Source organism: Lissotriton helveticus, chromosome 5_1 (genome assembly GCF_964261635.1).
Source record: "Lissotriton helveticus chromosome 5_1, aLisHel1.1, whole genome shotgun sequence".
Classification (NCBI taxonomy): domain Eukaryota; kingdom Metazoa; phylum Chordata; class Amphibia; order Caudata; family Salamandridae; genus Lissotriton; species Lissotriton helveticus.
This window is the reverse complement of record NC_136065.1, coordinates 1,794,586,365-1,794,607,972: the sequence shown is the minus strand read 5'-3', so window position 1 is coordinate 1,794,607,972 and position 21,608 is coordinate 1,794,586,365. Positions and strand designations below refer to the sequence as shown.

The 21,608-nt window shown below is 45.3% G+C and overlaps 1 long non-coding RNA gene across 1 annotated transcript in view; it reads right to left on the bottom strand.

Annotated features, from left to right (window-relative positions):
• Positions 1 to 2,549: 2,549 nt before the first annotated feature.
• The window catches only part of LOC144753818 (uncharacterized), a 292,234-nt gene continuing 273,175 nt past the window's right edge, over positions 2,550 to 21,608 (bottom strand). The window contains exons 4-5 of the long non-coding RNA XR_013594546.1: positions 3,865 to 4,068; positions 2,550 to 3,129 (exon numbers count right to left, since the gene is read on the bottom strand). This is a non-coding gene — a long non-coding RNA (uncharacterized LOC144753818). The remainder of the gene's footprint in view (positions 3,130 to 3,864; positions 4,069 to 21,608) is intronic.

Below are 21,608 nucleotides of genomic sequence, written 5' to 3'. Positions count from 1 at the left end.
CAGGGAGTGGAAACAGAGAGAGCACTAACAAAATTGGCGTGAGTGGGAGGGAGGGTTTCGGCAAAATATTTTCCTGTGGAGCAAAAAAAAATTGCATTTGCAAATGCACATATGCCAAGCCTTTCCTCTTATTTGAAAGTATGCATTATGTGGGCCAGTAATTTAAACAAAAGTTCGCAGCTTTGAAAATGGTAACTAGGCATCAGATGAGGGTCAAGACTTATACAGTATTTGAAAAAAAAAACTTCGATTTTCAAGACTCTGTCTAATACATATGTTGTGCCGGGGCCCCATTTGTGTGTATTGGAATGGATTTGTATACCTTGGTCATGTGCACTTCAATCTGTTAACACCTAGGGAGCGTGTTGATGCCCTGATAATACCAGGCAAGGTGTTTCACAAGGGAGCAATCTAAAAAGAGATAAGGCAACCATTACATTGATAAGGACACAGCTGCTGGGTTTATTTGTTCAGTTGCTGCATGACTACGATTACTTACATACTCATGTCATCATATGTAGCTTCAGACAGCTTACCAATGGTTAACAGGAGATGGAAAGCAAGATATCTCAGATGCGTTGCTGGGTTGCAGCGTGCAAGTGAAGCACAGACATTTTAGATGGGAACAGCTTTCAAACCCAAGAAAAGGGGCAGGTGGTGATTTCTGTTCCTCAACCCTGGCAGAGTAACTGTCCATGCTATACCTAAGACAGGAGAGGCTCCTCACATTCTGTCGGCCTTTGCAAACATCTGGATATAATGAGGCTCTGAACTAGCTGATTACAGTTTGGAAAGGTACGACATAGGCAGAAAATTTTATAGGCGGTTACATGCCAGAAGGACTAGCGATTGTATCGTCCATTGGCACTGACTCCGGGGGCCATTTCCACTTTGGCTTTTCCCTTAAAAGTCCTTCACTGCCGGAGGCAAAATAGACTTGTTACGAAGATGACTGATGCATGATATAAATTAGAAAGTGTGTTAGAGATATCTGTGGAAATTTTACTAGGTTTCTCTCCACATTACTGAAACCATAATCTCTGAGTTAAGCACACTGAGCCGGTTAGCGGAAGGACAGCATTGGAGTGTGCATGGCACTGGATCCACCCAATCCAGTCATAAAATCTTTTCTGATAATAGTCAGTCAAGACAAAACTGACTAGATTTCTCAAACTCACAAGTTTTTCTTTCTTTTTCGTTCATGTGGACAACTGCCTTCCTGGCGATCTTAAAACTACGTGCACCTTCCATGCTCTGGATCGTACCCAATTGTGCACCACCTTAAAACCTCTTTCTCAGATAGCCACCACAGTAGACAGTTTATGTTAAAAACTTTTGTTGTCCGGATTCAGATGATTAATTGGTGACAAGAATCTGTCAGTGTAGATTTCTATGTTGACATTCTGGTAATGACTTTCTTTGTAAATGTAGTTTTCCCTATCTCAATCCTGTGGACAGCACTTCTTGTGTTCTTTGTGTATGCTTGGTATTCCTTATTTCCCACAATAACAACTTTGCCCCAGCAATGAGCACAATATGCCTTGGTGGTTCCTACATTTTACAGGTTCTAAAGGAAGTGCAACAATGAACGATACAAGGTAGAAAAGTTGAGCAACAGTTACGAAAAAAATGTTGTATTTTTTTTGGTGTAAAAAAAGAAAAAGTGCATGAGCCCCAAGTGTCTCTTTGTGGCTCACCATTTGTACTGCTGAATGCAAAGGTTGCCAGATACCAAGGTGTCTTAGTCTTGATTCCAAATGGTGCTACTTTGTTCCATGACCCTACACTTCTAGTCTCTAATCTCAGTCTGCCACTTTTTTTTGTATGCCTGCTTTCGTCACTGTTTTCCTATATTTCTCTTCCTCCTTCTTTCTCCCTTTTCTGTCTTTCTCTTTCTTGCTCTAGTTCAAAGATTGATCATGAAAATCAGGTCCCGGCCCCCAAAAATAAATACTGGTGCTCTTCAATAGCAACCAATTGCACAAAGTAAGCACTGTTTTCAAGAATTTTCTGGGTTAGTGGATGAACTCTTAGTATCTATAATCACTTAGCTTATTCATCAAATTTAATTCATTCTTCAGATTAACAATTAGTGAAAGACTAAAGCTGTTGGTCAAGGGTAGGTAGGAGATTACCTCACAATAGGACAGACAATCATAAGTGAGATGTATTGGAGTAAGAGATGCCTTCAACATTTACAGTCCTACGTATGATCTCTGGAAAAAGAGCAGGCTTTAGACCGTGTAACTAGCTACCAAATACCCAGCAGTGAACGGAGTTAACTGGCAATTTTCATTGATATATTTTCCATGTATTGTGCTTTTGTATATCTTTTGTATGCTTTACTGGATACCAGAAACAATATTTTTCTACCTCAGATGTACAGCTTTTAGGATAAAAAAATATATATATTTATGTTATTTATAGCTTTTGTATGCCAAAAATAAAAATTACTTTTTTACGGCTTTCTGGTTGTACATGTCACTGAGTTGTATATAAAATAACTTTCACTCTGTATACTTTTTAATATTTATATTGTTTTGGCGGCTGCCATATATTAGTTGCATTGCCCATCTGCCACTTCTGCTTTGTGCTACTTTCTAATAATAAATCTTTTAAATATTGGATCTTGTTTCATTGCATCTGTATCACATTTTGTTCTCAGCCACTTACCACTGGGCCTTGCCACCAATTGGCCTGGCTTTTGACTTCTTCACTTGGGCGATCTTTGTTGCCGGGGAATTGAAATCTCCTGTAATGGTGACTCTGTAGTAGAAAATTGTTATACCACCACAGTTCGGACAGTGGACCGCTCAAAGAAAGAAAAAAGCACCAATCCAAATATCACCAATTCAATTCGTTTGCAAAATCCAGCGTGCACTTTCCAAATGCTCCCTGTCCCAAAAGCATCACCCAAACCTTGGGTAAAGAGTCAATGTTTGTCCTGAATGGAAAAGCACCGCTATACAAGTTGGTCTCGTCCGATTAACAGAGACTATTCAACTTTTCAATTGTCCTCATATATAGACGCTGAGTCGTGATGTACAGTTGCAATATTCATTTAATAATCCATTTAAAGACAAAACATCAGCCAATGCGTTTCGTTCTGAGACCAGAACTTCTTCAGGGCTGTGAATTTAAAAGACATACAAAGAATGACAGTATAAGTGCCAGACAAGACAACACACTACATATAGAAAATGACATTAGAGTGCCTACATTAAAAAGCCGTACTTCATTTTTAAGAAATTCGAGGAATCTCATTGTATAGTAAAAGCATACATATATACAATATATAAAATATTTGATCAAGTTTTGCCAAAGACTTTTTAGTACTACAAATTTTTTGATGATTGAATTAGTTATTAAATGTTTGTTTACACCATTTTAACCCGTTTTTCTGAAAAAATCACACTCATTAACGTCTTTACAAGCAAGATTTAGCGAGAGCCGTGGAGAATATCAAACATATCATCTGTCATTACTGCATAAGATAAATTATATTGTCATCATCAGTTACGCTGCTACTCCAACTAGTGAGGGCGATCTACAAAATGCATGATATCTAATTCATTTCTGAGCACTCATCGAATGTACAATCTCCCATTATTATTTTTGTTATTGTATTCCTGCCCAACTGGTTCATGGGGAGTTTTGACACACAGGAATCAACAAGAAATTTGCTGATATTATTTTCCCTAGACATCAAATACACCGAAGCACCCCAAGAACAACCCCGGTGGGTACCTCTTCGTCCACTGCCAAATTACCAATACCTCTCAAATATTCGCCAATAATTGGTTACACACAAGAAATTTTTTATATAAAATTGTGTATCAAGTAAAAGCGTAAAATGTTCCCTACCACAATAGGTGTGTCGAGGCGTGTTGATTTCCAATTTCAATATTTGATGGTGTCAATTAGAAAGAAGACATGTATATCTTTTCTGTCTTCTAATTTAATTTTAATTTTTCTATTTTGTTAGCTTCCAATCTTTCAGGTGAATCAGGAAACGAAAATCCTTAGCTTCCCCACGGATTTTATTTTGTATTTTTACAGAAGCGTAATCTGCAATGATAAAAAAGAGAAGAAGAGAAGCCTGTACCAGTATACTTCTTTAAAATATAGATCAGATGGTTGTCTACATGCATTTGGATCTTATTTCAACAAAGCATGTTGGCATATGTGAGGACCAAGTCATACAGAAAAGCGCCTACCTTAAACTAAGGAAATCCGTCCTGTACGGTTGATATATTTCGCCTCTTATTCATTCAAAAAGTACTAAGTATCCTTATGGTAGTAGCCTAAAAAAAGTATTTATTATGATGATTAGAAACACAATGTCTATATGTTATATATATGTAGAATGCTATTATGTTATATTGTTTCTAAGTGTTTAATTCCTTCATTTTTAGGCACTCGAAGTAAAGGCGCTACATATAAACTAACCATAATATTAATGACTCATATATCTCTCAGAGTCAAAAGACCTTAATTCCAAACAAATGCGTAATATGCACTCGTATGTATCTACTCACATTCGCCTTCCCGCGCAGCCGAGGTTGACGCTGCCGCGGCCTCAGAACCACCCGCCCGCCGCCTTCAGCGGACGCTCCCCCGGCCACGCCCACTTCTTTGGCCACACCCCTAAACTGCCCTACAAATTATGTGTCTCCATCGTACGCGCAGCGGACGGGCGCAGCGGGCGCGCCTAAGGCAAGCCCGTCTGCGCCCGTCCGCGACCAGACGGGCCCAGGGCCCCGAGACGCTGCCTGTTTTTTACCATACTCCCCTGCCTCTCTTAGAAACCTTCAGCAGCCCTCCTGCGCTCTCCCATCTACAACTTGGGACCGCTTGCTGTCTCTCGGCATCGCAGCCGAACTGCCTTTTCCTAGACTCACTCACGCATCTGTGTTGCCCCCAGCTTCGCCTGAAACCCATATCCGCATATTGTATCTTAATACACGCTCTCTCCCCCAACACCACACTGACATCTTTCTTTTGTTTGTTACAACCAAAGAAGAGAGTAAGGGAGTTCGTTCACTCAAAGGTGAACTAGAGACTTCTCCTATTCCCCTGGGAGGAAATGTATCAAAAACAAAGAGAGGAGTATCCCCTATGAAGTTGAAAAACAGACGTATCTGGAGGACCGGTTCTTGGCAAGAAGGAGGAAATTCATCCTTTTGATAGAAACCCCTCACTCACCACCTAGTGGTGACATGCTTCATCATCGGGGTCCACCTTGGCGTCCTAGCGACACCAAGGTGTGCTGCGACACCTGGACTACAGTGGAGCGGGTTGTGGCTGTGGGTGCAAAAAAATAAATGTTAAAAATTGTCCTGGTTGTACTCAGAAAATGTAGTTTTAATTATAGAGCAACTGAACAATGTTTAAAAATATACGGGCGAGATCCTGGTAGGGGGGTTACGACCAAAGGGATCTCTATATGTGTTGAGTGGTCAACATGTTTCTACCTTAAGGGCTATTGCCCGGTATTCGTCAGGACCAGAAAAAACAGGTGGACAGGGGGTGCGTGCTCCCTAAAAAGCACACCCGATCCTTGGTCCCCTGTGTGCCTACTGGCAAAAATAGCCAGTGGTAGGTGCTGCTCAATAAAATAAGTGGGCAGGCGAATAAGCAAAAAAGAGACCTGTGAGGAGAGAAGAGTGGGTAAAGAACAATCAGGTATTGAGTGATAGACTTACTCTCCTGTAACGTTGTGCAGTCTCTCAGTGCAATGGAAATATAGTGCCAAAAGGAAGGGGAGTGGGTCTCCAGATATACATAATACCGTGGTGAAGGAGTGAGGTACTAGTCAACATCTATGCCAAAGGATAGGTGCACGCGAGTTGCATGCGGTGCAAACACGACCCTGGGGGGATTATATATTGAGTATAAAATTCTTGCGCTACATGGAATATCTCTGTCACGTGGTGCCTAGGCTACTCGCAAGATATTAAGTAATAGGGCGGTACCTCTACCATTGTAGGTGAATGTACGGTGGGGTGATCTAAGGCATAGCTGTAACTCGGTGGTGCTATATTCATTTGTCAGCATCTGACTCAAACGTGTGAGTGAATAACAGTAAATTAACATACATAACGAACACACATGTAACACTGAGGGACACAATTGAGCTCAAAATGACATGGGACTGGGCTTACTCGAATAAGAGTACTCAGCGCTTCAACGGGCAGGGCGTAGGGTCAATGCCTGTAGCGTAACATATTCTGTAAAAACAAACAGAGCGCGAGCGTTGTAAATCTCTGTGCCGCTCAAGGCGCAATGTGACTGGTGAGCGGCGCCCTCGTGGACCCGGTACTGGGTTGTGTACCTGGGTGCTGGTATCGTGACTCTACTTACAGTTACTGGCAGGGAAGATCATGGTCGACCTACTCCTCGCGTCCTCTGCTCGGCTAGTAATTGCGAGGGCAGCTGGACGCGGTAAAGAGGAGTTGGCCGCTTCCGGGGTTGGGCGCGGCCTGGGCGGGTTGGGGGCGGGGCTAGTAGTACGCGGTGGCGTGCTGTCGGTTGCTAGGCTACCGTCGAGAAACAACCAGCAGGTTAGGTTGTTTCACAACACTGGGCAGGTTGGGTAGGCTCGCGGGGGTGCTCCGCAGTGCTAGTATCAATGAAAATATAGCGTGAGGTTCACGTCAGGGCATACAGTGTAGAAATTATTTACACAGTCTGGTGATTTCAAAGGGGTAAGAGAGGGGAGAGGGGGGGGGGGAATTCTAGAGGGGAAGACATAGGATGTGTGACCGGTACTGGGTCAATGGTGGGCATGATACCACAGTGTCTGAAGTCAGCCTCCCATAAATGCATTGACAGTGATAAATTAACAATATTGGGTCACGTAGGGACTGGCCTAGTATAGGGGCGCCAAAATGGCGCAAAAGGCCCAGGGTAGTTCATAAACAGGCCTTTGGTATTTTTGTAGTGTGAGGAACACTAGATTAGAAGCTCAGTAGAGCAAAGCTTGGATATATACTAAGAGTATCATGTGGTAATTATGCTCTGTTCTTAATTCCTGGTCGGAGTGACCATGGAAATAGAGTCTCACTTCAGCACCGAGTTCCATGGGATATTATCATTGAGCCCAATTTTGTGAGAGGAAAGACGATAAATCCATCGCTGCTCTTTTTCAAACAGTCGTGCTTGTGCATTAGGACCTGGTTGGATTTGCTCAATTACCGTCCATCTCATGTCGTTGGGGGTGTGATGTGCTGTGAGAAAATGGTCAGTAAGCCTGGTGTTCGTTTTTTTGCATCGGATAGTGCTACGATGTTCCGCTATTCGTTGTTTGACTTTTCTTGTCGTCATCCCCACATATGGCTTGTCACAACTGCATCGGATCAAGTAGATGACAAATGTACTGTTGCAGTTTGTGTGTGATCTTTGTTGCCAAATTTTGCCTTCCTCAAGGTTCAAAGTTTTTGTGTTGTTCGTGAGGTGACAGACGCTGCAGTCACCACATCTGGAATGTCCGGTCACTGGGGGTAGGCCCCAAGCGTTGGTGATGGTTTGGTTGGTTGTCGCCATGTTTTTTAATGGTCTGGTGTTGACCAAGGTGTCTTTTAGGCTCCGTGCTTTTTTATAAGAAAACAGTGGTCTGTCCCACTTGTGATTTCCCGTGTTCAGTATTGGCCAATGCTTTCTGATACTTTTGCTGACCTGGTTTGACACCGCATTGTATGTGGTCACGCATGTAAGTGGAATCTCCTCCTCTGGTCTAGGTGTGTCCTCTAGCAGGGCTTGTCGTGGCTGATTTCTGGCCCTTTTCTGGCATCTCCTTGTGATCTTTTCGGGGTATCCTCGGTTAGTTAGTTTCTTCGTCAGGTCTGCTGCCTGTGTTTTGTAGTCCTTCAGCTCGCTGCAGTTCCTCCTAAGTCTGAGATACTGGCCGTAAGGTAAATTCTCCCTCAGGGGGCGGGGATGGAAACTGTCAAATCTCAGCAGGTTGTTCTTCACGGTGGGCTTGAAGTGGGTTTTAGTCTTGAGCTTGTCAGTGTCTCTTTCGATCTCAATGTCAAGAAAGACCATTCTGTCTTTGTCTACACTGTGTGTGAACCTTAGGTTAGGGTCACACGTGTTTAGCCACCTGATGAACTCCATTAGTGTTTCTTGTGGTCCTTGCCAGATAGTGAAGACGTCATCTATGTACCGCCTCCAAAATTTGATGTGGTTGCTGTAAGGGTTATTGGGGGTGATGACATATTTTTTCTCAAAGTCATACACGTAGAGGCCCGCTACGCTGGGAGCAAAGACACTGCCCATGGATGTCCCACCTATTTGGAGGTATAGCTTTCCATCATGTTCAAAGAAGTTTCTTTTAAGAGCGAGGGTTGCACACTCTACAATGAACTCTATCGGTGTTGTATGATCCCATGTGGAATTGTCCAGTGTTTGCTTAAGTACTGTGATGGTGGCGTCTTGGGGTATGTTAGTATAGAGACTCTCTATGTCTAGACTCACAAGGATGTGGTCTGGTTCAATCCTGATGTCTTCCAGCATTGTCAGTAGGCTTTTAGTGTCCTTCAGATAGGTTGCAGTATTTTGTACAATGGTTTTTAGGAAGTGATCACAGAAGCGTGACAGGGGTTCCAAAAGCGAACCTATGCCTGACACGATTGGTCTGCCAGGTGGTGGGATCTTGCCTTTGTGCATCTTTGGGACTATATAGAAGTAGGGGATCTTACCCTCCGTTTTGCAGAGGTAGTCCGCTTCTTGTTTAGAAATGTGGCCTGAGGCCTCTGCTGCTTCCACCATATTAGTTATTTCCACCCTTAGGTCGTCAGTGGGGTCGGCTGTGAGCCTTCTGTAGTTGGTGTTGTCTCCCAGAAGGCGTTGGCATTCGGTGTCGTAGTCGGCCTTGTTCATTATTACCAACCCCCCGCCCTTGTCGGCTGGTTTTATTATGATTGAATCGTCATTTTTCAAGTCAGCTATGGCTTTGTTCTCCGCTTGGCTGTTATTATGGTATTGTTTGGTGACAGCTAGTGCTTCAACGTCATTAAATACAGCTTGCTCGAAGGTGTTGATCTCCACCGGGATTGAGTGTGGCGGAGGCGTGAAGGTGGACCGCAATCTAAGGCCCGTTTCATTCTTGGTTTCATCAGATTCAATGGTGGTGGTTTTTTCAAAATATGCTTTCAGTTTAAGTTTCCGAAAGAAAGCGGCCAGCTCACAATGTAATTTGAACTTGTCCAAGGCTGCAGTGGGCACAAAACCTAGACCTTTGTTTAGTACATTGGATTCTGTAGTTGTCAGTGTACATGAAGATAGGTTGGTTACTAGCTCCTCGCTGTGCTGGGGCCTGCTTTGTTGGCTCCCGATCTGCTCCTGGTTACGCTGCCTGTTGTGTCTTCCTCCTCCCAATGGACATTGTTTCCTCGTCTGTTGCGTCCCCTCCCGCGCCTGCCTCTGCTCTGAAAAGGAGGGCGGGACTGGTTTTGTTGGAAGGGGAACTGTTGGAAGGGTGGCTGCCAACCAAACATTGGGTACTGTTGAGGGTGTTGGTAAGGGTGCATCAGAGGTTGTTGGAATGGGTACTGAGGGGGATGGTTAAATTGTGGCCATTGGAAATTCCCTCTATGGCCTCCTTGTTGTCTTTTTCTGGGAGTACCATTGTTGGAGCTACCGCTATTGTGGGAACTGTTAGTGGTGTCACTCGATGCATCTGAGTCCTGGTCCGGGACTCCAGTGCTTTTGAAATCAGGGTCCGAGTATGGATAGACTTTTATAAAAGAGAATTTCTTCAAATCTTTCTGAAATTTTTGAACCTTTTGTTGGGTAAGGTTTTCCCTGTATTCAGCTATTTCTTTGTTTAAGTCATCTAGCTTTTTTTTGTATCCAGTGATACTGGCTTTGATTTGTGTCTCGGTGACTTGAATCTCCACTTGGATCTTCTCCGACAGACGCATGGCCGTTTTCAGAATTAGTATGATCCAATCGTGGGTACAGTGCCACGCAATGAGTGCCCAGTCTTTTCTAAACTCGGGGTCATCTAGGAAGATGCGTGGAGCGTTTGTGACCAAGAGGCCCTTTGGAGCTATTTTGTTGGTAACATATTCCTTCAATATTGTTCCATGCAGGATAGTCCTGATACGGTTCCTTTTCATTTCTGTCAATTTTTCCCAATCGCAAGTTTGGGATATGGTGTTACTAATATTGGCGTCCGCGAAGACACTGAGATCGCTCATGATGGAGTCTATCTCATCAGTAGAGTACGTAAGTCCTGTGTATTCCGCCATCCTGGCTGTGGGTGTGTTCCTCAGAGATTACAGTGAAAGACAGTTTAAAAAGCTCAGTGGTAAAACCGTGGTGAGCTTGGTAAAAAAACTCTCGCAGCTGTGCGCTGCCAGGAATGTTACAACCAAAGAAGAGAGTAAGGGAGTTCGTTCACTCAAAGGTGAACTAGAGACTTCTCCTATTCCCCTGGGAGGAAATGTATCAAAAACAAAGAGAGGAGTATCCCCTATGAAGTTGAAAAACAGACGTATCTGGAGGACCGGTTCTTGGCAAGAAGGAGGAAATTCATCCTTTTGATAGAAACCCCTCACTCACCACCTAGTGGTGACATGCTTCATCATCGGGGTCCACCTTGGCGTCCTAGCGACACCAAGGTGTGCTGCGACACCTGGACTACAGTGGAGCGGGTTGTGGCTGTGGGTGCAAAAAAATAAATGTTAAAAATTGTCCTGGTTGTACTCAGAAAATGTAGTTTTAATTATAGAGCAACTGAACAATGTTTAAAAATATACGGGCGAGATCCTGGTAGGGGGGTTACGACCAAAGGGATCTCTATATGTGTTGAGTGGTCAACATGTTTGTACCTTAAGGGCTATTGCCCGGTATTCGTCAGGACCAGAAAAAACAGGTGGACAGGGGGTGCGTGCTCCCTAAAAAGCACACCCGATCCTTGGTCCCCTGTGTGCCTACTGGCAAAAATAGCCAGTGGTAGGTGCTGCTCAATAAAATAAGTGGGCAGGCGAATAAGCAAAAAAGAGACCTGTGAGGAGAGAAGAGTGGGTAAAGAACAATCAGGTATTGAGTGATAGACTTACTCTCCTGTAACGTCGTGCAGTCTCTCAGTGCAATGGAAATATAGTGCCAAAAGGAAGGGGAGTGGGTCTCCAGATATACATAATACCGTGGTGAAGGAGTGAGGTACTAGTCAACATCTATGCCAAAGGATAGGTGCACGCGAGTTGCATGCGGTGCAAACACGACCCTGGGGGGATTATATATTGAGTATAAAATTCTTGCGCTACATGGAATATCTCTGTCACGTGGTGCCTAGGCTACTCGCAAGATATTAAGTAATAGGGCGGTACCTCTACCATTGTAGGTGAATGTACGGTGGGGTGATCTAAGGCATAGCTGTAACTCGGTGGTGCTATATTCATTTGTCAGCATCTGACTCAAACGTGTGAGTGAATAACAGTAAATTACCATACATAACGAACACACATGTAACACTGAGGGACACAATTGAGCTCAAAATGACATGGGACTGGGCTTACTCGAATAAGAGTACTCAGCGCTTCAACGGGCAGGGCGTAGGGTCAATGCCTGTAGCGTAACATATTCTGTAAAAACAAACAGAGCGCAAGCGTTGTAAATCTCTGTGCCGCTCAAGGCGCAATGTGACTGGTGAGCGGTGCCCTCGTGGACCCGGTACTGGGTTGTGTACCTGGGTGCTGGTATCGTGACTCTGCTTACAGTTACTGGCAGGGAAGATCATGGTCGACCTACTCCTCGCGTCCTCTGCTCGGCTAGTAATTGCGAGGGCAGCTGGACGCGGTAAAGAGGAGTTGGCCGCTTCCGGGGTTGGGCGCGGCCTGGGCGGGTTGGGGGCGGGGCTAGTAGTACGCGGTGGCGTGCTGTCGGTTGCTAGGCTACCGTCGAGAAACAACCAGCAGGTTAGGTTGTTTCACAACACTGGGCAGGTTGGGTAGGCTCGCGGGGGTGCTCCGCAGTGCTAGTATCAATGAAAATATAGCGTGAGGTTCACGTCAGGGCATACAGTGTAGAAATTATTTACACAGTCTGGTGATTTCAAAGGGGTAAGAGAGGGGAGAGGGGGGGGGAATTCTAGAGGGGAAGACATAGGATGTGTGACCGGTACTGGGTCAATGGTGGGCATGATACCACAGTGTCTGAAGTCAGCCTCCCATAAATGCATTGACAGTGATAAATTAACAATATTGGGTCACGTAGGGACTGGCCTAGTATAGGGGCGCCAAAATGGCGCAAAAGGCCCAGGGTAGTTCATAAACAGGCCTTTGGTATTTTTGTAGTGTGAGGAACACTAGATTAGAAGCTCAGTAGAGCAAAGCTTGGATATATACTAAGAGTATCATGTGGTAATTATGCTCTGTTCTTAATTCCTGGTCGGAGTGACCATGGAAATAGAGTCTCACTTCAGCACCGAGTTCCATGGGATATTATCATTGAGCCCAATTTTGTGAGAGGAAAGACGATAAATCCATCGCTGCTCTTTTTCAAACAGTCGTGCTTGTGCATTAGGACCTGGTTGGATTTGCTCAATTACCGTCCATCTCATGTCGTTGGGGGTGTGATGTGCTGTGAGAAAATGGTCAGTAAGCCTGGTGTTCGTTTTTTTTGCATCGGATAGTGCTACGATGTTCCGCTATTCGTTGTTTGACTTTTCTTGTCGTCATCCCCACATATGGCTTGTCACAACTGCATCGGATCAAGTAGATGACAAATGTACTGTTGCAGTTTGTGTGTGATCTTTGTTGCCAAATTTTGCCTTCCTCAAGGTTCAAAGTTTTTGTGTTGTTCGTGAGGTGACAGACGCTGCAGTCACCACATCTGGAATGTCCGGTCACTGGGGGTAGGCCCCAAGCGTTGGTGATGGTTTGGTTGGTTGTCGCCATGTTTTTTAATGGTCTGGTGTTGACCAAGGTGTCTTTTAGGCTCCGTGCTTTTTTATAAGAAAACAGTGGTCTGTCCCACTTGTGATTTCCCGTGTTCAGTATTGGCCAATGCTTTCTGATACAATGCGGTGTCAAACCAGGTCAGCAAAAGTATGTGGTCACGCATGTAAGTGGAATCTCCTCCTCTGGTCTAGGTGTGTCCTCTAGCAGGGCTTGTCGTGGCTGATTTCTGGCCCTTTTCTGGCATCTCCTTGTGATCTTTTCGGGGTATCCTCGGTTAGTTAGTTTCTTCGTCAGGTCTGCTGCCTGTGTTTTGTAGTCCTTCAGCTCGCTGCAGTTCCTCCTAAGTCTGAGATACTGGCCGTAAGGTAAATTCTCCCTCAGGGGGCGGGGATGGAAACTGTCAAATCTCAGCAGGTTGTTCTTCGCGGTGGGCTTGAAGTGGGTTTTAGTCTTGAGCTTGTCAGTGTCTCTTTCGATCTCAATGTCAAGAAAGACCATTCTGTCTTTGTCTACACTGTGTGTGAACCTTAGGTTAGGGTCACACGTGTTTAGCCACCTGATGAACTCCATTAGTGTTTCTTGTGGTCCTTGCCAGATAGTGAAGACGTCATCTATGTACCGCCTCCAAAATTTGATGTGGTTGCTGTAAGGGTTATTGGGGGTGATGACATATTTTTTCTCAAAGTCATACACGTAGAGGCCCGCTACGCTGGGAGCAAAGACACTGCCCATGGATGTCCCACCTATTTGGAGGTATAGCTTTCCATCATGTTCAAAGAAGTTTCTTTTAAGAGCGAGGGTTGCACACTCTACAATGAACTCTATCGGTGTTGTATGATCCCATGTGGAATTGTCCAGTGTTTGCTTAAGTACTGTGATGGTGGCGTCTTGGGGTATGTTAGTATAGAGACTCTCTATGTCTAGACTCACAAGGATGTGGTCTGGTTCAATCCTGATGTCTTCCAGCATTGTCAGTAGGCTTTTAGTGTCCTTCAGATAGGTTGCAGTATTTTGTACAATGGTTTTTAGGAAGTGATCACAGAAGCGTGACAGGGGTTCCAAAAGCGAACCTATGCCTGACACGATTGGTCTGCCAGGTGGTGGGATCTTGCCTTTGTGCATCTTTGGGACTATATAGAAGTAGGGGATCTTACCCTCCGTTTTGCAGAGGTAGTCCGCTTCTTGTTTAGAAATGTGGCCTGAGGCCTCTGCTGCTTCCACCATATTAGTTATTTCCACCCTTAGGTCGTCAGTGGGGTCGGCTGTGAGCCTTCTGTAGTTGGTGTTGTCTCCCAGAAGGCGTTGGCATTCGGTGTCGTAGTCGGCCTTGTTCATTATTACCAACCCCCCGCCCTTGTCGGCTGGTTTTATTATGATTGAATAGTCATTTTTCAAGTCAGCTATGGCTTTGTTCTCCGCTTGGCTGTTATTATGGTATTGTTTGGTGACAGCTAGTGCTTCAACGTCATTAAATACAGCTTGCTCGAAGGTGTTGATCTCCACCGGGATTGAGTGTGGCGGAGGCGTGAAGGTGGACCGCAATCTAAGGCCCGTTTCATTCTTGGTTTCATCAGATTCAATGGTGGTGGTTTTTTCAAAATATGCTTTCAGTAGGACGCCAAGGTGGACCCCGATGATGAAGCATGTCACCACTAGGTGGTGAGTGAGGGGTTTCTATCAAAAGGATGAATTTCCTCCTTCTTGCCAAGAACCGGTCCTCCAGATACGTCTGTTTTTCAACTTCATAGGGGATACTCCTCTCTTTGTTTTTGATACATTTCCTCCCAGGGGAATAGGAGAAGTCTCTAGTTCACCTTTGAGTGAACGAACTCCCTTACTCTCTTCTTTGGTTGTAACATTAATGGCAGCGCACAGCTGCGAGAGTTTTTTTACCAAGCTCACCACGGTTTTACCACTGAGCTTTTTAAACTGTCTTTCACTGTAATCTCTGAGGAACACACCCACAGCCAGGATGGCGGAATACACAGGACTTACGTACTCTACTGATGAGATAGACTCCATCATGAGCGATCTCAGTGTCTTCGCGGACGCCAATATTAGTAACACCATATCCCAAACTTGCGATTGGGAAAAATTGACAGAAATGAAAAGGAACCGTATCAGGACTATCCTGCATGGAGCAATATTGAAGGAATATGTTACCAACAAAATAGCTCCAAAGGGCCTCTTGGTCACAAACGCTCCACGCATCTTCCTAGATGACCCGAGTTTAGAAAAGACTGGGCACTCATTGCGTGGCACTGTACCCACGATTGGATCATACTAATTCTGAAAACGGCCATGCGTCTGTCGGAGAAGATCCAAGTGGAGATTCAAGTCACCGAGACACAAATCAAAGCCAGTATCACTGGATACAAAAAAAAGCTAGATGACTTAAACAAAGAAATAGCTGAATACAGGGAAAACCTTACCCAACAAAAGGTTCAAAAATTTCAGAAAGATTTGAAGAAATTCTCTTTTATAAAAGTCTATCCATACTCGGACCCTGATTTCAAAAGCACTGGAGTCCCGGACCAGGACTCAGATGCATCGAGTGACACCACTAACAGTTCCCACAATAGCGGTAGCTCCAACAATGGTACTCCCAGAAAAAGACAACAAGGAGGCCATAGAGGGAATTTCCAATGGCCACAATTTAACCATCCCCCTCAGTACCCATTCCAACAACCGCTGATGCACCCTTACCAACACCCTCAACAGTACCCAATGTTTGGTTGGCAGCCACCCTTCCAAAAGTTCCCCTTCCAACAAAACCAGTCCCGCCCTCCTTTTCAGAGCAGAGGCAGGCGCGGGAGGGGACGCAACAGACGAGGAAACAATGTCCATTGGGAGGAGGAAGACACAACAGGCAGCGTAACCAGGAGCAGATCGGGAGCCAACAAAGCAGGCCCCAGCACAGCGAGGAGCTAGTAACCAACCTATCTTCACGTACACTGACAACTACAGAATCCAATGTACTAAACAAAGGTCTAGGTTTTGTGCCCACTGCAGCCTTGGACAAGTTCAAATTACATTGTGAGCTGGCCGCTTTCTTTCGGAAACTTAAACTGAAAGCCTATTTTGAAAAAACCACCACCATTGAATCTGATGAAACCAAGAATGAAACGGGCCTTAGATTGCGGTCCACCTTCACGCCTCCGCCACACTCAATCCCGGTGGAGATCAACACCTTCGAGCAAGCTGTATTTAATGACGTTGAAGCACTAGCTGTCACCAAACAATACCATAATAACAGCCAAGCGGAGAACAAAGCCATAGCTGACTTGAAAAATGACGATTCAATCATAATAAAACCAGCCGACAAGGGCGGGGGGTTGGTAATAATGAACAAGGCCGACTACGACACCGAATGCCAACGCCTTCTGGGAGACAACACCAACTACAGAAGGCTCACAGCCGACCCCACTGACGACCTAAGGGTGGAAATAACTAATATGGTGGAAGCAGCAGAGGCCTCAGGCCACATTTCTAAACAAGAAGCGGACTACCTCTGCAAAACGGAGAGTAAGATCCCCTACTTCTATATAGTCCCAAAGATGCACAAAGGCAAGATCCCACCACCTGGCAGACCAATCGTGTCAGGCATAGGTTCGCTTTTGGAACCCCTGTCACGCTTCTGTGATCACTTCCTAAAAACCATTGTACAAAATACTGCAACCTATCTGAAGGACACTAAAAGCCTACTGACAATGCTGGAAGACATCAGGATTGAACCAGACCACATCCTTGTGAGTCTAGACATAGAGAGTCTCTATACTAACATACCCCAAGACGCCACCATCACAGTACTTAAGCAAACACTGGACAATTCCACATGGGATCATACAACACCGATAGAGTTCATTGTAGAGTGTGCAACCCTCGCTCTTAAAAGAAACTTCTTTGAACATGATGGAAAGCTATACCTCCAAATAGGTGGGACATCCATGGGCAGTGTCTTTGCTCCCAGCGTAGCGGGCCTCTACGTGTATGACTTTGAGAAAAAATATGTCATCACCCCCAATAACCCTTACAGCAACCACATCAAATTTTGGAGGCGGTACATAGATGACGTCTTCACTATCTGGCAAGGACCACAAGAAACACTAATGGAGTTCATCAGGTGGCTAAACACGTGTGACCCTAACCTAAGGTTCACACACAGTGTAGACAAAGACAGAATGGTCTTTCTTGACATTGAGATCGAAAGAGACACTGACAAGCTCAAGACTAAAACCCACTTCAAGCCCACCGCGAAGAACAACCTGCTGAGATTTGACAGTTTCCATCCCCGCCCCCTGAGGGAGAATTTACCTTACGGCCAGTATCTCAGACTTAGGAGGAACTGCAGCGAGCTGAAGGACTACAAAACACAGGCAGCAGACCTGACGAAGAAACTAACTAACCGAGGATACCCCGAAAAGATCACAAGGAGATGCCAGAAAAGGGCCAGAAATCAGCCACGACAAGCCCTGCTAGAGGACACACCTAGACCAGAGGAGGAGATTCCACTTACATGCGTGACCACATACAATGCGGTGTCAAACCAGGTCAGCAAAAGTATCAGAAAGCATTGGCCAATACTGAACACGGGAAATCACAAGTGGGACAGACCACTGTTTTCTTATAAAAAAGCACGGAGCCTAAAAGACACCTTGGTCAACACCAGACCATTAAAAAACATGGCGACAACCAACCAAACCATCACCAACGCTTGGGGCCTACCCCCAGTGACCGGACATTCCAGATGTGGTGACTGCAGCGTCTGTCACCTCACGAACAACACAAAAACTTTGAACCTTGAGGAAGGCAAAATTTGGCAACAAAGATCACACACAAACTGCAACAGTACATTTGTCATCTACTTGATCCGATGCAGTTGTGACAAGCCATATGTGGTGATGACGACAAGAAAAGTCAAACAACGAATAGCGGAACATCGTAGCACTATCCGATGCAAAAAAACGAACACCAGGCTTACTGACCATTTTCTCACAGCACATCACACCCCCAACGACATGAGATGGACGGTAATTGAGCAAATCCAACCAGGTCCTAATGCACAAGCACGACTGTTTGAAAAAGAGCAGCGATGGATTTATCGTCTTTCCTCTCACAAAATTGGGCTCAATGATAATATCCCATGGAACTCGGTGCTGAAGTGAGACTCTATTTCCATGGTCACTCCGACCAGGAATTAAGAACAGAGCATAATTACCACATGATACTCTTAGTATATATCCAAGCTTTGCTCTACTGAGCTTCTAATCTAGTGTTCCTCACACTACAAAAATACCAAAGGCCTGTTTATGAACTACCCTGGGCCTTTTGCGCCATTTTGGCGCCCCTATACTAGGCCAGTCCCTACGTGACCCAATATTGTTAATTTATCACTGTCAATGCATTTATGGGAGGCTGACTTCAGACACTGTGGTATCATGCCCACCATTGACCCAGTACCGGTCACACATCCTATGTCTTCCCCTCTAGAATTCCCCCCCCCTCTCCCCTCTCTTACCCCTTTGAAATCACCAGACTGTGTAAATAATTTCTACACTGTATGCCCTGACGTGAACCTCACGCTATATTTTCATTGATACTAGCACTGCGGAGCACCCCCGCGAGCCTACCCAACCTGCCCAGTGTTGTGAAACAACCTAACCTGCTGGTTGTTTCTCGACGGTAGCCTAGCAACCGACAGCACGCCACCGCGTACTACTAGCCCCGCCCCCAACCCGCCCAGGCCGCGCCCAACCCCGGAAGCGGCCAACTCCTCTTTACCGCGTCCAGCTGCCCTCGCAATTACTAGCCGAGCAGAGGACGCGAGGAGTAGGTCGACCATGATCTTCCCTGCCAGTAACTGTAAGTAGAGTCACGATACCAGCACCCAGGTACACAACCCAGTACCGGGTCCACGAGGGCGCCGCTCACCAGTCACATTGCGCCTTGAGCGGCACAGAGATTTACAACGCTCGCGCTCTGTTTGTTTTTACAGAATATGTTACGCTACAGGCATTGACCCTACGCCCTGCCCGTTGAAGCGCTGAGTACTCTTATTCGAGTAAGCCCAGTCCCATGTCATTTTGAGCTCAATTGTGTCCCTCAGTGTTACATGTGTGTTCGTTATGTATGTTAATTTACTGTTATTCACTCACACGTTTGAGTCAGATGCTGACAAATGAATATAGCACCACCGAGTTACAGCTATGCCTTAGATCACCCCACAGTACATTCACCTACAATGGTAGAGGTACCGCCCTATTACTTAATATCTTGCGAGTAGCCTAGGCACCACGTGACAGAGATATTCCATGTAGCGCAAGAATTTTATACTCAATATATAATCCCCCCAGGGTCGTGTTTGCACCGCATGCAACTCGCGTGCACCTATCCTTTGGCATAGATGTTGACTAGTACCTCACTCCTTCACCACGGTATTATGTATATCTGGAGACCCACTCCCCTTCCTTTTGGCACTATATTTCCATTGCACTGAGAGACTGCACGACGTTACAGGAGAGTAAGTCTATCACTCAATACCTGATTGTTCTTTACCCACTCTTCTCTCCTCACAGGTCTCTTTTTTGCTTATTCGCCTGCCCACTTATTTTATTGAGCAGCATCTACCACTGGCTATTTTTGCCAGTAGGCACACAGGGGACCAAGGATCGGGTGTGCTTTTTAGGGAGCACGCACCCCCTGTCCACCTGTTTTTTCTGGTCCTGACGAATACCGGGCAATAGCCCTTAAGGTAGAAACATGTTGACCACTCAACACATATAGAGATCCCTTTGGTCGTAACCCCCCTACCAGGATCTCGCCCGTATATTTTTAAACATTGTTCAGTTGCTCTATAATTAAAACTACATTTTCTGAGTACAACCAGGACAATTTTTAACATTTATTTTTTTGCACCCACAGCCACAACCCGCTCCACTGTAGTCCAGGTGTCGCAGCACACCTTGGTGTCGCTAGGACGCCAAGGTGGACCCCGATGATGAAGCATGTCACCACTAGGTGGTGAGTGAGGGGTTTCTATCAAAAGGATGAATTTCCTCCTTCTTGCCAAGAACCGGTCCTCCAGATACGTCTGTTTTTCAACTTCATAGGGGATACTCCTCTCTTTGTTTTTGATACATTTCCTCCCAGGGGAATAGGAGAAGTCTCTAGTTCACCTTTGAGTGAACGAACTCCCTTACTCTCCTTCTTTGGTTGTAACATTCCTGGCAGCGCACAGCTGCGAGAGTTTTTTTACCAAGCTCACCACGGTTTTACCACTGAACTTTTTAAACTGTCTTTCACTGTAATCTCTGAGGAACACACCCACAGCCAGGATGGCGGAATACACAGGACTTACGTACTCTACTGATGAGATAGACTCCATCATGAGCGATCTCAGTGTCTTCGCGGACGCCAATATTAGTAACACCATATCCCAAACTTGCGATTGGGAAAAATTGACAGAAATGAAAAGGAACCGTATCAGGACTATCCTGCATGGAACAATATTGAAGGAATATGTTACCAACAAAATAGCTCCAAAGGGCCTCTTGGTCACAAACGCTCCACGCATCTTCCTAGATGACCCCGAGTTTAGAAAAGACTGGGCACTCATTGCGTGGCACTGTACCCACGATTGGATCATACTAATTCTGAAAACGGCCATGCGTCTGTCGGAGAAGATCCAAGTGGAGATTCAAGTCACCGAGACACAAATCAAAGCCAGTATCACTGGATACAAAAAAAAGCTAGATGACTTAAACAAAGAAATAGCTGAATACAGGGAAAACCTTACCCAACAAAAGGTTCAAAAATTTCAGAAAGATTTGAAGAAATTCTCTTTTATAAAAGTCTATCCATACTCGGACCCTGATTTCAAAAGCACTGGAGTCCCGGACCAGGACTCAGATGCATCGAGTGACACCACTAACAGTTCCCACAATAGCGGTAGCTCCAACAATGGTACTCCCAGAAAAAGACAACAAGGAGGCCATAGAGGGAATTTCCAATGGCCACAATTTAACCATCCCCCTCAGTACCCATTCCAACAACCGCTGATGCACCCTTACCAACACCCTCAACAGTACCCAATGTTTGGTTGGCAGCCACCCTTCCAACAGTTCCCCTTCCAACAAAACCAGTCCCGCCCTCCTTTTCAGAGCAGAGGCAGGCGCGGGAGGGGACGCAACAGACGAGGAAACAATGTCCATTGGGAGGAGGAAGACACAACAGGCAGCGTAACCAGGAGCAGATCGGGAGCCAACAAAGCAGGCCCCAGCACAGCGAGGAGCTAGTAACCAACCTATCTTCACGTACACTGACAACTACAGAATCCAATGTACTAAACAAAGGTCTAGGTTTTGTGCCCACTGCAGCCTTGGACAAGTTCAAATTACATTGTGAGCTGGCCGCTTTCTTTCGGAAACTTAAACTGAAAGCATATTTTGAAAAAACCACCACCATTGAATCTGATGAAACCAAGAATGAAACGGGCCTTAGATTGCGGTCCACCTTCACGCCTCCGCCACACTCAATCCCGGTGGAGATCAACACCTTCGAGCAAGCTGTATTTAATGACGTTGAAGCACTAGCTGTCACCAAACAATACCATAATAACAGCCAAGCGGAGAACAAAGCCATAGCTGACTTGAAAAATGACGATTCAATCATAATAAAACCAGCCGACAAGGGCGGGGG